A 15,141-nucleotide genomic window follows, 5' to 3' on the forward strand; every position below is an offset into this window, starting at 1 on the left:
CGAGCGAATTTCTGAGATATGAGTCGTGATTCGGGAAGCTGCCACTAGTTGGCGCGTTGGTGCACGGGTCCAGTATCCGCAGCACACCACCAGCATCTCGTTCTTTCTGTTACCCACAGAATCAAGTCAAATCTCGTGCACTGTACTCGTTCTTGCATCATTTTTGCATTTTTTACTAACTTTTTTTGTGTGCTATCATAGGGTCGAAGAAAGTGAGTGTAAAGGACAGTGGTGAGAAGAAGAAGAGAATGATGTCGATAGAAGTAAAGCAAGAAATAATAGAAAAACATGAGCGTGGTGTATGAGTGACTGAACTGGCAAGGCTGTACGACCTCAATACATCTACAATTTGTACCATCCTTAAACAAAAGGATGCCATCAAAAATGCAAATCCAGTGAATTCTGTCCCAATTAAAGACAAATATCCATAAAGAAATGGAGAAGCTTCTGTTGGTGTGGGTAAAGAGAAAGAGCTGGCAGGAGATACAGTGACGGATATATGCCAAAAGGCACATATTATTTATGGTGACTTGAAGAAGAACCATCAACCTCAAAAGAGGCAGCAGAAGATATGTTTAAGGCAAGTCACGGATGGTTTAAAAATTTCAAGAAGAGATCTGGCATCCACTCATTGGTGAGACATGGTGAAGCTGCGAGTGCTGACGATAAGGCAGCTGAGGAGTACATTGCACGCTTTTCTGTGCTTCTCGCAAAGGAAGGCTACATTCCCCAACAAGTGTTCAACTGTGACAAAACAGGATTGTTTAGAAAAAAAATGCCCCAGAGGACTTTCATCACTGCAGAGGAGAAGAAGCTGCCAGGCCATAAACCCATGAAGGACCTTCTGACCCTAGCATTGTGTGCAAATGCTAGCGGTGATTGTAAAGTAAAACCACTGCTAGTGTATCATTCCGAAAATCCTTGAACCTTTAAGACTCAGAAGATTCTTTTTTTTTAATTAATTTTTTTTCTGAAGTTGGAAATGGGGAGGCAGTCAGACAGACTCCCGCATGTGCCTGACCGGGATCCACCTGGCACGCCCACCAGGGGGCGATGCTCTGCCCATCTTGGGGCGTCACTCTGCTGCAATCAGAGCCACTCTAGTGCCTGAGGCAGAGGCCACAGAGCCATCCTCAGTGCCCAGGCCAACTTTGCTCCAATGGAGCCTTGGCTGTGGGAGGGGAAGAGAGAGACAGAAAGGAAGGAGAGGGGAAGCAGTGGAGAAGCAGATGGGTGCTTCTCCTGTGTGCCCTGGCCGGGAATCAAACACAGGACTCCTGCATGCCAGGCTGACGCTCTACCACTGAGCCAACTGGCCAGGGCCAAGACTCACAAGATTCTTAAAGAAAAACTGCAGGTTATGTGGTGCGCCAATGCTAGGGCATGCGTTAGGCAGCAGTTTTTTATTGAATAGGCAAATTTCATCTTTGGTCCTGCAGTGAAGAAATATCTTCAAGAAAATAAACTCCCGATGAAAGCATTACTAATCCTTGATAATGCTCTAGCCCACCCACCTAGTCTTGAAGATGACATTCTCCATGAGTTCAAATTCGTGAAGGTCTTCTACCTCCCACCCAAGATGACTTCAATCTTGCAACCTATGGATCAGCAGGTCATTTCCGACTTTAAAAAGCTTTACACAAAGCACTTGTTCTGCCACTATTTGAGTTGACTGAGAATACAAATCTAATCCTTCGAGAGTTTTAGAAAGATCACTACAACACTGTGATATGTTTGTGCATTATTGACTTGGCATGGCAAGAGGTTACAAGAAGAACCTTGAACTCGGCATGGAAAAAGTTATGGCCTGACGTTGCAGACAGGGACTTTGAAGGATTCAAACCAGAGACTGAGACTGAAGTAGAAGCGTTGGAGGAGATTGTGTCCCTCGGGAAGTCGATGGCTCTGGAGATAGATGAGGGTGACATAAACGAGCTCATCAAGGAACATGAGGAGGAACTCTCAAATGAGGAGTTGAAGGAGCTACAGATGATGCAACATGCAGAGCTTCTGCAAGAGATTAGTAGTGAAGAGGAGGTAGAGTCGGAGGACGTGATTTCTACAAGTGAAATTAAAGACATGCTGGCAATGTGGGAGAAGCTTTCAAGTTTCATTGAAAGGAAACACCCAGAAAAAGTTTCAACTGCTCATGCTTCAGCACTTTTTAATGACACTTGTTTGGCACATTTCCGTAACATTTTAAAAGGCAGGCAAAAGCAAACCTCTTTGGATAGATTTTTATTCAAAAGTCCTACAAGTGAAAGTGCCAAAAGTGCAGCCAAAAAGGCATAAACAAGGTAATGATTAAATGAAAAATACGTAATGTTAAGCTTAGGTTCAGTTTAAAGTTAAGAAAGTGCATTTTTTTACAATTAAGTTTTTGTGGTTTCATTTTAAGTAAGTGCAGTTTTAGTTTACATTTAGTGTTAAGAAAGTGCAGTTTTAGTTTACGTGTCTACAGTGCCTGCATCCCTTCCTCCCTCCCTTTTCCTCCACCATTCACCTCCATTAGCCACACTTGTCTGTCTCCAAGGTAAGAATACAGTACTAAATAACACTTTTTTCTTTTATTTCATATATTTTGTTATGCATTGGTAAATTATATATGTGTGTTTCTTAATTAAAAACATATCTTTTTTTATAATTAAGGATGGTTTGGGGATGTTCACAGAGTTAGAACGGATTAAATCTATTTCAGTTATTTTAAGTGGGAGAAATTTGTTTGATGTACGAGTTGACTGACTTACAAGTTCAGTTACAGAATGAATTAAACTCGTATCTCAAGGTACCACACTGTATTATATTTACTTACAGCTCTTTAGAATTCTAGTATCTAATTCCTTTCCCCTTCCTAATCTGATGGACCCCTTTGGCTTCACAAATGTTTGTCAAACATCAATATGCCAGGTATTTCTGAGACTACCCCTCAGTTCCTTAACTATCCCCTCACTGCTATCTTTATGGTCACAAGTACTGCCAACAGTCTCTCCTTGGCACATCTTCATTCCTTGTGCCCTAAGAATCCTAAACATCCCTGCTTGAATTTCGAGTTAACATCAATTAGCTGTCAGATTCTACCACTCACCCCCACACTTTGCCAGACAGATTCCACTCTCAGGGGCCAAGTTTTGGAGTAATGCCATGTGTCCCCTATCAGCCCTTTAAGTCCTTGCTACTCACCCTACTTCAGCTTCCAGGTCCAGAACTCTGGCCTGTAAGACAGACTTCCGTATTTCATCCTTCCACTCCTCTGGAGACAGGTCTCTGGACTGGCCTGCCCTGCTGGCCCCACTGAGGACGCTCCCTGCAATGCCTGACTCACCACATCAGGCTCTCCTCATCCTAGCCTCATTCACATCAGAGACCCGAGGATCTTAAGACTGTTTTCCCCTCCACAATGTGTCCAGCTCAGGCCTCCGATCCTAGGCCATGAGTGCAGATAGCTAAGGAGGGAGGGAAGAAAGAAGATCTGACCTTGGGCGCAAACCTTGGGAAAGAAGGAGAAGACACTGACCTTGGCTGGACCATCCAGCTTCTCAGCCCTCCACTCTCCAGTCTGACCATGATGTGGCACTGCCCGTCCACATTTACTGATACTGGTCTTCCTGACGTCACTGGTGACCTTCCAACTGTCAAACCTGGTGGCTTTTTAAAAAATCCTCATCCTATCAAATTTCTGTGCAGTGTCTGACAATCCTGACTACTCTTCTCACTCCTTCATTAATTTCCATGAAATGCTGGTAACAACCAAATTTGTAGCCCCAACTTTTCTTTTAATTTCCAGTACTGTGTTTCCCACTGCCACCAATCAAATTCATGACCTGCACTTCTACACCTGCCTCTCCTTCCAGGGCTCCCTGAGCCGGTTAATGGCATCATCACCCACTCAGTCACCACGCTCAAACCTAGGAACTGTTCTTGGCCTTTTCCATACTTTTAGGGCATCACATCTTACATAATGGGTCTCCTAACACATCTCAGCTCCACCATTTCCTCTCTATCTTCACCTTACTGTTTTAATTTAGGCCTCATTATTTTTCACTTGCATTATCAAAGTAACCTTATCATTGGCTTCTTCTGTATCTCCTTTCAAGTTTATTTTACATACTGCTGTTAGAATAATTTGCCAAAACCATACCAAACCTGACCAAACAAAAATCTGTGTCATATTCCTCTTAATTTTTTTTCAAAATCTAGCTCCTCTCCCCCAATCAACAATGTGAGCACTGAGCTCCTGAGTATAAACCACATGGGCGTTCACCATTTGGCCCCTCTTTCTCTCTCTCCTTCCCTGTCTCCCAGCTCCTCCCAGCCTCAACTCCCTGCACCCCACCTTACTGCATGCTCAGTGAGAACACTTCACTTTTCACTAAAGATTCCATGCTTCCCATGATGATTATGCCGTTATTAATGCTGTTCCTTCTGTCTGAAATAGCTTCCCCTGCTTCCTGGTCTCATTCTCTCATGTCATTCAGGTTTCTGCTCAAATGTCACTTTCTTAGATACACTATCTAAAACTACACCCCTTACCACTCTTTGTTCCCTTTATTAACTGTTACTTTTTGGCATCAGCAGTATTACTACTTAACATATAATTGTCTGTATACACTGCTCGCAAACATTAGGGGATATTTCAAAATGAATATGAAGCGATAAAATATCCCCTAATGTATGTGAGCAGTGTATTTGTCTGTTCCTCTGCTGCCGAAAGAGCAGAAACTGTGTCTATTCACTGCTGTGTCTTCAGTGCCTACACTGTGCTTGGCTCCCGGAAGGTGCTCAGTGAACATTTCCTGAGTAAAGGAAGCATGCTGTATTTCCAGTCATCTTTAAGACACAGTTTAAAGGTCACTGTATGGCAAAGCCTTCACGCAGGTGGAGTTAGTTACTGCTTTTGTGGTACTCCTCTTTTACTTGATATACGTTTTCATTATAACATTTATCTGTAATTATTTATTTTATGTCTCTATCTTTCCAACTAGAATGTGAGGTACTTAAGGGCAGGCATGTAGGTATTATAAAGACTGGAACATAATAGAACCCTGACTGATACACTGTTTAAATATTTGCTAAGTGAGTGACTGAGTTCTCATCTTTAAAATTCTGAGAGTAAAGCACATTTAATTTCCTTTTACCCATGAGAAACTTGACCCTCCCATCCTTTTTCTCCAAACTTTCTCTCTTGTTTTAGAATAAGGCCCTTAAACACCTCTTCCTAGATGGGGGAAGGGAGTGGGTAACACCACAAGACTAAATTCACCTTAATGAAGTGGTTGATATGGCCTTGAGGCAATGGTAGAGGGAAAAGAATTGGGAAAGCAACTGCTGTCTCTACAGGCTGTGTATTTTATTATGTGTTTGTTGTCTGCATTTCCACTACAAAGAGCCAGAATGTGTGCTGGTGAAGAGCTAGGTCCTTGTCTTTCTGGTTCACTGCTGGATCCTCAGCACCTGGAACTACGCCTGGCACAGAGCGGGGAGCCAGTAACTGTTTGTTTAGTGTTAAATAAATGAATCTCTGCAGCATTAATGGTGCAAAGACTTCCAAATTGCTTTGAGATAGGTTTCAAGATGATAGTTTATGAAAAATAGTTTGTAGTATACAAAGTTTTGCTGAAGAATAATTTTGCTGATAGCTACCATATTCTTTCCAGGTCTACCTACATGCTATTCTTTCCAAATGTATAAAGCAACCACAATGAACAGAATGAAAGGTAGATCACAAAGAGGAATAAAAGAACAATTATATAAATTAAGGCCCACATATTGAAATCAACCCATTTGCAAAAAAGAACCACAGAGTAAAGGTTCAATAATTGTCTAAAAACAATAGTTGACTAAAAATGTTTTTAGTAAATTGAGAAAAAGTTAAACTAAATTTGAGGACAGGTTTTTATATTAACCTACAGTAGTTGAAACATAGTAGCTAAAAACATTTACTAATTAAAAAAATAAGGCTATATTAACTTGAAGTGTTTTAAAATGAACTCGGGTGCTCTCAATGAAGGTTTTCTCTGTGCTCGGTCAGGAGGCACCTGCCAAGGTGCCTGTCTCCTGGTCTATGCACATGTGATGCCACAAGCAAAAGTCCGTATTCTTAAGTGAAGCCTTGACATCTTAAAAATATATTTAATGGGCTATGGAAATGGGGTGATCAGGGAAAAAAACCAGGAGCACATTTGGTCTGAACAGAAACAGAGTTCAGAGGAGGGCAGGTGATGGAGATCCCACGACAACCAGCACTGTATGGGCTGATCCATCACCTTCAAGAAGCACAGAGAGCTCTTAGTGAGTGATTAGATACAATGTAAGAAGCAGACCCGTCTTATCTACATGGAATTGTGAAGTAAGGATAAGAAACACATGGTCCCAGGCCCTGTGTATTTATAATCTAAACGAGGAGTGAAGAGACTGTCAGGAGAGCAGGACAGCTACACTGGCACAAAGAAAAGTGAACAGTTTTCTATTATTGGGGTCCTGGAATGAAGAGAAGTTAACTTGTAAGCGGAAAAGCTCAAAATATCAGGATATGTATTAGGCTCTCCCTAAGTATTCTTTGTTACATAGAATGACAAAACCAACTGCCAAGATCCACTAGTGATTAAGAAACAGGAAATAGTGGAGGGAAGGTTAATAATGAACATCTTATAGGCTAGGTTCAAGTCTTATCTCTTTGGAAAGCTCTGCCCATATTCTCAGGACCACAGTGAACTCCACCTCCTCTGAACTTACGGTCTTTCCACTCGGAGACACTGGCTGCCTTAAAAGGCTGTAGTGTCACACCTTAGCTCTCCACCTACGAGACATGGAACCTCCCAAATGAACATTACAGATAGAATTTACTTTGTACTTATGTGCCAAACAAGTGCCAATGCACATGCTATCCTCAGTGCTCTTAGAATTTTAAGTGGATAAAACATCTGGTGTGAGGAACTTTGGCTTCGACTTCCTCTATCATGTTGATCAATGATTTCATTGGCTTGGAAGATAATCCTTGCTTCCTTATTTCTCCAAATGCATTTCACCCAGAGCTGCTCATGCTCCAGACAGAGGATCAGTCTTTAAGAATATATGAGGCCCTGGCTGGCTGGCTCAGTAGTAGAGCGTCGGCCTGGTGTGTGGATGTCTCTGGTGTGATTCTTAGGGCACACAGGAGAAGTGACCACCTGCTTCTCCATCTCCCCACCTATCTCTCTCCTCCTTCCTGCACTGAGGATGGCTCCATGGCCTTGCCTCAGGAGCTAAAAATAACTCAGTTGCCAAGCAATGGAGCAATGCTCCAGATGGGCAGAGCATCCCCCAGTAGGGGGCTTGCCAGGAGGATCCTGGTTGGGGCGCATGGGGGAGTCTGTCTCTCTGGTGCCCCACTTCTCACTTAAGAAAAATTAAGGCCTGACCTGTGGTAGTGCAGCATATAAAGTTTTGACCTGGAATGCAGAGGTCACCAGTTTGAAACCCTGGGCTTGCCTGGTCAAGGCACATATGGGAGTTGACGCTTCCTGCTCCACCCCCTTTCTCTCTCTCTCTCTCCTCTCTATAATGAATAAATTAAAATAAATTAAAAAAAAAGAATAAATGAAGTTTCGTTTCTCTAGTATAGTCTCCAAACAAAATACACACTCAAACAACAAAATAATCTACCTTGTTGAATGTGATTAACTCAACAGACTAGATCTAAGATTGTGTAAGTCAGGGAGCACAAGGCAAAGTAGATGGCACTAATTTTATAGCTTTCCCCATTCTGTAGAAGTCCTAGTAATTCAACACTGACCAGGCATCAAGGTGTTAAAGCACTGTTACCCAAAGGGCAGGTGTAGATCCTTAAGAACCACATTAATCAAGGAGCAAAACAAAAGGCAAAGGCGGGAGACAGGATCCAGAGATCAGTCACTGGGAGACCCTCTCCGGGTCTAAGAAGAAAAGTCAAGAATTCAGTAAAACTGTGGCAACCGTGTACAGTAAGGAACGATGCCTACCGCTTCTCAGTGAGTTAACACCACACATTACCACAGTTTACTTCACTACAACTACCTCAAAACACACTGAGGTAATTAAACTATCAATCCTTTGTGTGAATTTTTAAGTAGAAAACTATGTAAGACAGAACGAAACATCAAAGGTATGTATGCAGTTAAGAAAAACTGGTATCTGAAGGTAAAGAACATACAATAAGAACATTAGAGCTGCAATAACATAGAAGAAGTTAATCCAATCAGTGTGGTCACTAAATAGGGTCCTTCATTACTGAGATAATTCACAAGATTAATAACAGTAGCACTGTACTGCATAGGGGATAAAAGGCCGAGGCCAAGGTGAAAGGACAGCTATTTGTGAATGACAGTAACATGAGATGCTTTTACTCTAACAAAATATAGAGAGAAACTAAAATGTAGTAATGTTGCCCATGTAGAATTTCCTTAATTTTTAAATTTCTGATTAAGACCATGAAGGACTTTTAAAAGGCGAAAGATTTATGCGATCTGAAGAGAAACCAGAGTATGACCATGAAGGACTTTTAAAAACACTTTTTGTTGTTATTTTTTTGTCACTTTAAAAAATGACTCTGCTATAATATAATGCCACTTTAAAATAAAAGCTCATGACCCAAATATGACACAACCCTATAGTAAGACTCCAAAGAGACTTAGAATACATAGAGAAAAATCTTTCCATTTTATTTTGTAGATCTGAGATATTCATGAGCTGTGAACTTCTGGTGCTATGAAATAGTATTAAGTATAAAATCCCTACACTGTAGCCTTACCAGAAGCCTTAAAGAATTTAAAATGTCTGTATAAGGCAGAAAGAGCAGTTGAGCCGAGTAGGGATGAGTTGAAAGGCACTATGGTGATGAGTCAAGCATATTCATAGATAGTCACAGATAGATAAAGTTTAAAGGTTCTTGGTATGCCAAGCAGGATTTAAACAAACTTTTTAGCTGAGTTTGCCCTGGTTACAGAGGAAAAGCTTTAAGGATGTTCTCATATTGATTACTCCAGTCAGGTTGCACTTGCCACCTTCTATATTCAAATTCCTACTCTGCTTACACTGTAGAGCAGGAGATACACAACTCATTTCCATTATACTGCATAGGAAATTACACTTACCAGGACTGAAAGCTTATAGCCAATGAAACCATGGAGCCTGGTTCAGGGAAGTAAGGGAGGAGACTAGAATTTCTGTCTACAGGAGATAACGCTTTTAGGTGCTATGAGAATTTTTGTTGACTAGATTCCAATAATTGATTTTGGTGCCATCACCATCATAAGTTTGGGGTTTCTATGAATTCCCACTGAATCTCTTTAAGAAACTATGAACTGAAGCAAGTGAAACAGAGATACTAGTATCTTTTTTTTTTAACTTTTCTAAAATTGATTGATTTTAGAGAGAGAGAGAGAGAGAGGAAGGGACTGAAGTGTAGGGAAGGAGAGAGGGAGAGAAGGAGAGAGGGAAGGAGGAAGACATGAAGAGAGGGAGGGAAGGAGAGAGAAAGAGAGAGAGAGAGAGAGAGAGAGAGAGAGAGAGAGGGAGAGAGAGAAGGCATTCACTGGTTGCATTGTGTATGTGTCCTGACTGGGGCTTAAACCCGCAACCTTGGTATTTTGACTGAGCTAACTGACCAGGGCATTAGTATCTTTTTTAGAAAAGTGAACATATATTTGGTAATATACAAAGCAATAATAAACATGGAAAATTCAAAAGGCAGTACCAGACTTAAAATGTTAAGTTTCAATACAGTGATTTTTCTAAATACGTAGATAACAACAACAACAACAACAACAACAAAAACTCCTTTTAGCATTTTAAACCTGACAAAACACTTGGCTTTAGACAATGAGGGAATAAGTCAGCTTATAAAACTGAATTCCCTTTCAAAGTCACATCTCTATGATTCCGAAGGTCTTAAAGACATCCAACCAGCCTATCAGCCTCTCCTTTGAACAACACTCATTCCCAACTCCACATTTATTTTTCTAGAGTCCACTGTAGCTCCCGGTAGCCTGCTCTTTATTCTATGTGTGTACAGATAACACGAGGCAGATTAAGGTTTCCTCTTCTGAAAGCCTCAGAACTTTAGGGAGTGATTATATCAAACCACCTGTTAATGAAAAACTGAAAGCAAGGTTTGTTATCATTATTTATTTAATGTATATTTTACTCACTATTTTCTGAATATTCAACTATACATTCACATGGTTCAAGAAGTACAAAAGGGGGAGGACAAGATGGCGATGGAGTAGGTGGACGTTCCAACTTCCACCTCCCAGAACCAAAGTGGATTACAACTTAATTTTAAGAACCATCAACTGGAAAAACTAACTTTGGACTAAACCAGAGGTCCCCAAACTAAGGCCCGTGGGCCTCATGCGGTCCCCTGAGGCCATTTATCCACCGCCGCCACACTTCCAGAAGGGGCACCTCTTTCATTGGTGGTCAGTGAGAGGAGCACATTGACCATCTCATTAGCCAAAAGCAGGCCCATAGTTCCCATTGAAATACTGTTCAGTTTGTTTATTTAAATTTACTTGTTCTTTATTTTAAATATTGTATTTGTTCCCATTTTGTTTTTTTTTACTTTAAAATAAGATATGTGCATAGGGATTTGTTCATAATTTTTTTATAGTCTGGCCTTCCAATGGTCTGAGGGACAGTGAACTGGCCCCCTGTGTAAAAAGTTTGGAGACCCCTGGACTAAACTAAGTGGACTCTTCAACCAAGGAACACTGAAGAAGCCACACCGAGACTGGTAGGAAAAGCGGAAATGCGGAGAGGGCTGCCCAGCTCCCCGGAGTGAATGGCAGCCGGGAGAGACTTGCGTGGCGGGAAGTGAGTTTAGCAGAGAGGGGAGGGTCCTGAGCCCCAGGAACAAAGCCCCAGCCTGCACCCCCAGAGCATAGAAGAGGTGTATGGACAGTATTTAGCTGGAAACAAGTCAGGATACTGTTTGTGAGAAAGAGACTGATTTCTCAGACCCAGGATTCTTCTTAAAGGGACCGCACAGTAAACGTCTCTCACAACCACTCACCCGGGACTCCGGGGAATGAGGAGAGAGGAGAGGACCGGAGCAGTGGGGAGAGAGTGTAATCTAGGAGGCACAGGGAGAGATACTTTGAGGGACAGCCACCCTAACCCCTGGGCTGAGTCACTCCCCAAATCTGAAGTGAATATTTCCCCTGAAAACGCAATACCAGCAAAGGGAAGCAGGACACCAGCCAAACAAGCTCTCCTGCAGCACTCAGAGCAGAGTCGCTTAGAAGGAGGGAGCTTTCGGGACTACAGTATTGAGTGTTAGGGTCTGACCTGCAGTGCCCTCACCCACGTGGCTGAGGGCTCACCTGAGGAAGCGCGGTTCCCTTGGCAAGGGTGGAAGCCGGCCAGCCACAACTGAGGCCCAGGTGGGAGCTCAGTCTTGCTGGTCTGGGGCGGAGGGGATGTGCAAAAGTGGTCAAGACCAGCTGCAAGCCACCTGCAATCCAGCCTGCAGGGGAAGGGCGGGAGCCCTGGAAATGGCGGAGACCCACCCTTGAGCAAGGGCGCAGGAGCACAGCCTCACCTGGCCTGCAGGAACCAAGGCTTGCAGCCTGACACAGGAGCCGGCTCCTCCGTGGGGGTGGAGCGAAAGCCCAGAACAGGTGGAGTCCCGTGACTGAGCAAGGGCACGCAGCCCCCTTTGGCCGAGGAGCCAAGGCTTGCAGCCATCCTGTGAGCAGGCTCCTCCCGCAGGGGTGGGGCAAAAGCCCAGAATCAGGCAGAAACCTGAGCTGAGCAAAAGTGCTCACCCCAGCCCTCAGGGCCAAGGCTTGCGGCCTGGCATGGTGCATAATCCCACCCATGGGGGTGGGGCAAAGGCCGAGGCCACCAAGGCTTGTACACCCGAGCACATGATCACAACCCCTCCCCGTGAAGGAGAGGCAAAAACCACAGCAACAGCCCCGGTGGGCTGGCACAGGAAACCCCCATAACCGAACGCCCTAGGAAACAGCAGCAGATGGGGTGGTGGGCCAGCAAATAGAACACATCTAGAGAACACAGAGGCTACACCCAGTGAACTGCAGTGGCCAAAACCTTCTTTTACACAGACAAAATGGAAAGGCAGAGAAATGCAACACAAATGAATCAAGAGAAATCCCCAAAAAAGGACCTGAATGAGTCAGATATAACCAAATTACCGGATGCAGAGTTTAAAATAACAATTGTTAGGATGCTCAAAGATCTCAGAACAACAATAGATGGTCATTACGAACAACTAAATACAGAGATAGTAAATACATATAAAAAAGGACATTAAAATAATAAAAAAGAATCAGTCAGAAATGACAAATACAATATCAGAAATGAAGAACACAATGGAAGGAATTAAAGCCGGATGGATGAAGCTGAGAATCGAATCAGCGAGTTAAGGACAAGATAAATGGAGGCAAAGAAGCAGAGCAGAAAAAAGAAAAGAGACTCAAAAAGTCTGAGGAAACTATAAGAGAGCTCTGTGACAAGAGGAAGAGAAATAACATCCGCATCATAGGGGTTCCTAGAGAAGAAGATAAAAAACAAGGGATAGAGACTTTGTTCAAACATATTATAGCTGAAAACTTCCCTAAATTAAGGCAGGAAAACATCTCACAAGTTCAAGAAGCACAGAGAACTCCATTAAAGAGAAACCCCAAAAATCTACACCAAGACACATCATAATTAAAATACCAGAACTAAGTGATAAAGAGAAAATATTAAAAGCTGCAAGAGAAAATAAGGCCATTACCTACAAAGGAGCCCCCATAAGGATGACTTCCGACTTCTCAACAGAAACACTTGAGGCCAGAAGGGAATGGCAAGAAATATTCAAAGTAATGCAGAACAAGAGCCTACAACCAAGACTACTTTATCCAGCAAGGCTTTCGTTTAAAATTGAAGGAGAAATAAAAAGCTTTCCAGACAAAAAAAAAAAACTCAAGGAATTCACTACAACCAAACCAATGCTGCAAGAAATGCTAAGGGGCCTGTTATAAACAGATCAAAGGGGAAAAAGAATATAGCAAAAGAGCAATACAGTTTTAAAGAATAAAATGGCAATAAACAACTACATATTGATAATAACCTTAAATATAGGTGGATTAAATGATCTGATCAAAAGACACAGGGTAGCTGCGTGGATAAGAAAACAGGACCCATACATATGCTGTCTACAAGAGACACACCTTAAAACAAAAGATGCACATAGACTGAAGATAAAAGGATGAAAAAATATATTTCATGCAAATGGAAATGAAAAAAAAGCTGGGGTAGCAATACATATATCAGACAAAATGGACTTTAAAACAAAGAATGTAGTAAGAGATAAAGAAGGTCATTACATAATGATAAAGGGAGCAATCCAACAGGAAGATATAACCGTTATAAATATCTACAAACCTAATATAGGACCACCTAAATATATAAAACAGACTTTGATGGATTTAAAGGGCGAGATCAACAGCAATACTATAATAGTAGGGGATTTCAAAACCCCACTAACATCACTAGATAGATCCTCAAGAAAGAAAATTAACAAAGAAACAGCAGACTTAAAGGCCATACTAGATCAACTCGATTTAATAGATATCTTCAGAACCTTTCACCCCAAAGTGGCAGAATATATATTCTTTTCAAGTACTCAGGGTATATTCTCTAGAATAGACCACAAGTCAGGGCACAAAAGCGGTCTCAACAAATTTAAGAAGATTGAAATCATATCAAGCACTTTCTCTGATCACAATGGCATGAAACTAGAAATCAACCACAACAGAAAAACTGAAAAATACTCAAACACATGGAAACTAAATAGTATGTAATTAAATAATGAATGGGTTAACAATGAGATCAAAGAAGAAATAAAAAAATTCCTAGAAACGAACAATAATGAGCATATATCAACTCAAAATTTATGGGACAGAGCAAAAGCAGTCCTGAGAGGGAAGTTCATAGCATTACAGGAATACCTTAAGAAGCTAGAAAAATCTCAAATAAACAACTTGACCCTGCATCTAAAAGAACTAGAAAAAGAACAGCAAGTAAAGCCCAGAGGAAGTAGAAGGAAGGAATAAAGATCAGAGCAGAAATAAATGACATAGAGGCTAAAGAAACAATACAGAAGATCAATGAGACCAGGAGATGGTTCTTTGAAAAGGTAAAAAAGATTGATGAACATTTAACCAGACTCACCAAGAAAAAAAGAGAGAGGACTCAAATAAAATTAGAAACGAGAGTGGAGAAATAACAACTGACACAAAAGAAATATAAAATATTGTAAGAAAATACTATGAAGAATTGTATGCCAAAATCTAGACAACCTAGCTGAAATGACAAATTTCTTGAAACATATAATCTTCCAAAAATTAATCTGGAAGAATCAGAAAACCTAAACAGACCGATTACACCAAATGAGATCGAAACAGTTATCAAAAAACTCCCCCCCCAAAAAAAGTCCTGGGTCTGGTGGCTTCAGAAGTTAATTCTACCAAATATTCAAAGAAGAACTAACTCCTATCCTTCTCAAGCTATTTCAAAAAATTCAAGAGGAAGGAAGACTTCCAAGCTCCTTTTATGAGGTGAGCATAATTCTGATTCCAAAACCAGGCAAAGACAACACAAAGAAAGAAAATTGTAGGTCACTATCCCTGATGAATTTAGATTCTAAAATCATCAAAATAATAGCAAATGATCCAGCAATATATGAAAAAAATCATACACCATGATCAAGTGGGATTTACTCTTGGGAGGCAAAGCTGATAGAATATTGACAAATCAATCAATGTGATTCATCACATAAAAAAAAAAAGAAGGAAAAACACCACATGATAATTTCAATAGATGCAGAAAAAGCATTTGATAAAATCCAGCACCCATTTATGATCAAAACTCTCAGCAATGTGGGAATACAGGGAACATACCTCAACATGATAAATGCCATCTATTACAAACCCACTACCAACATCATACTCAATGGGCAAAAATTAAAAGCAATCCCCTTAAGATGAGAGGAACAAGGCAGGGGTGCCCCCTTTCACCACCCTTATTCAACATAGTTCTGGAAGTCCTAGCCACAGCAATCAGACAAGAAAAAGAAATAAAAGGCATCCAAATTGGAAAAGAAGAAGTAAAACTATCATT

At 41.4% G+C, this 15,141-nt stretch overlaps 1 protein-coding gene across 7 annotated transcripts in view; it reads right to left on the minus strand.

Annotated features, from left to right (window-relative positions):
- The window catches only part of ARB2A (ARB2 cotranscriptional regulator A), a 483,251-nt gene that overhangs the window by 146,934 nt on the left and 321,176 nt on the right, over window positions 1–15,141 (minus strand). The window lies entirely within an intron of this gene.

This window comes from Saccopteryx leptura, chromosome 4 (assembly GCF_036850995.1).
Source record: "Saccopteryx leptura isolate mSacLep1 chromosome 4, mSacLep1_pri_phased_curated, whole genome shotgun sequence".
Lineage (NCBI taxonomy): Eukaryota > Metazoa > Chordata > Mammalia > Chiroptera > Emballonuridae > Saccopteryx > Saccopteryx leptura.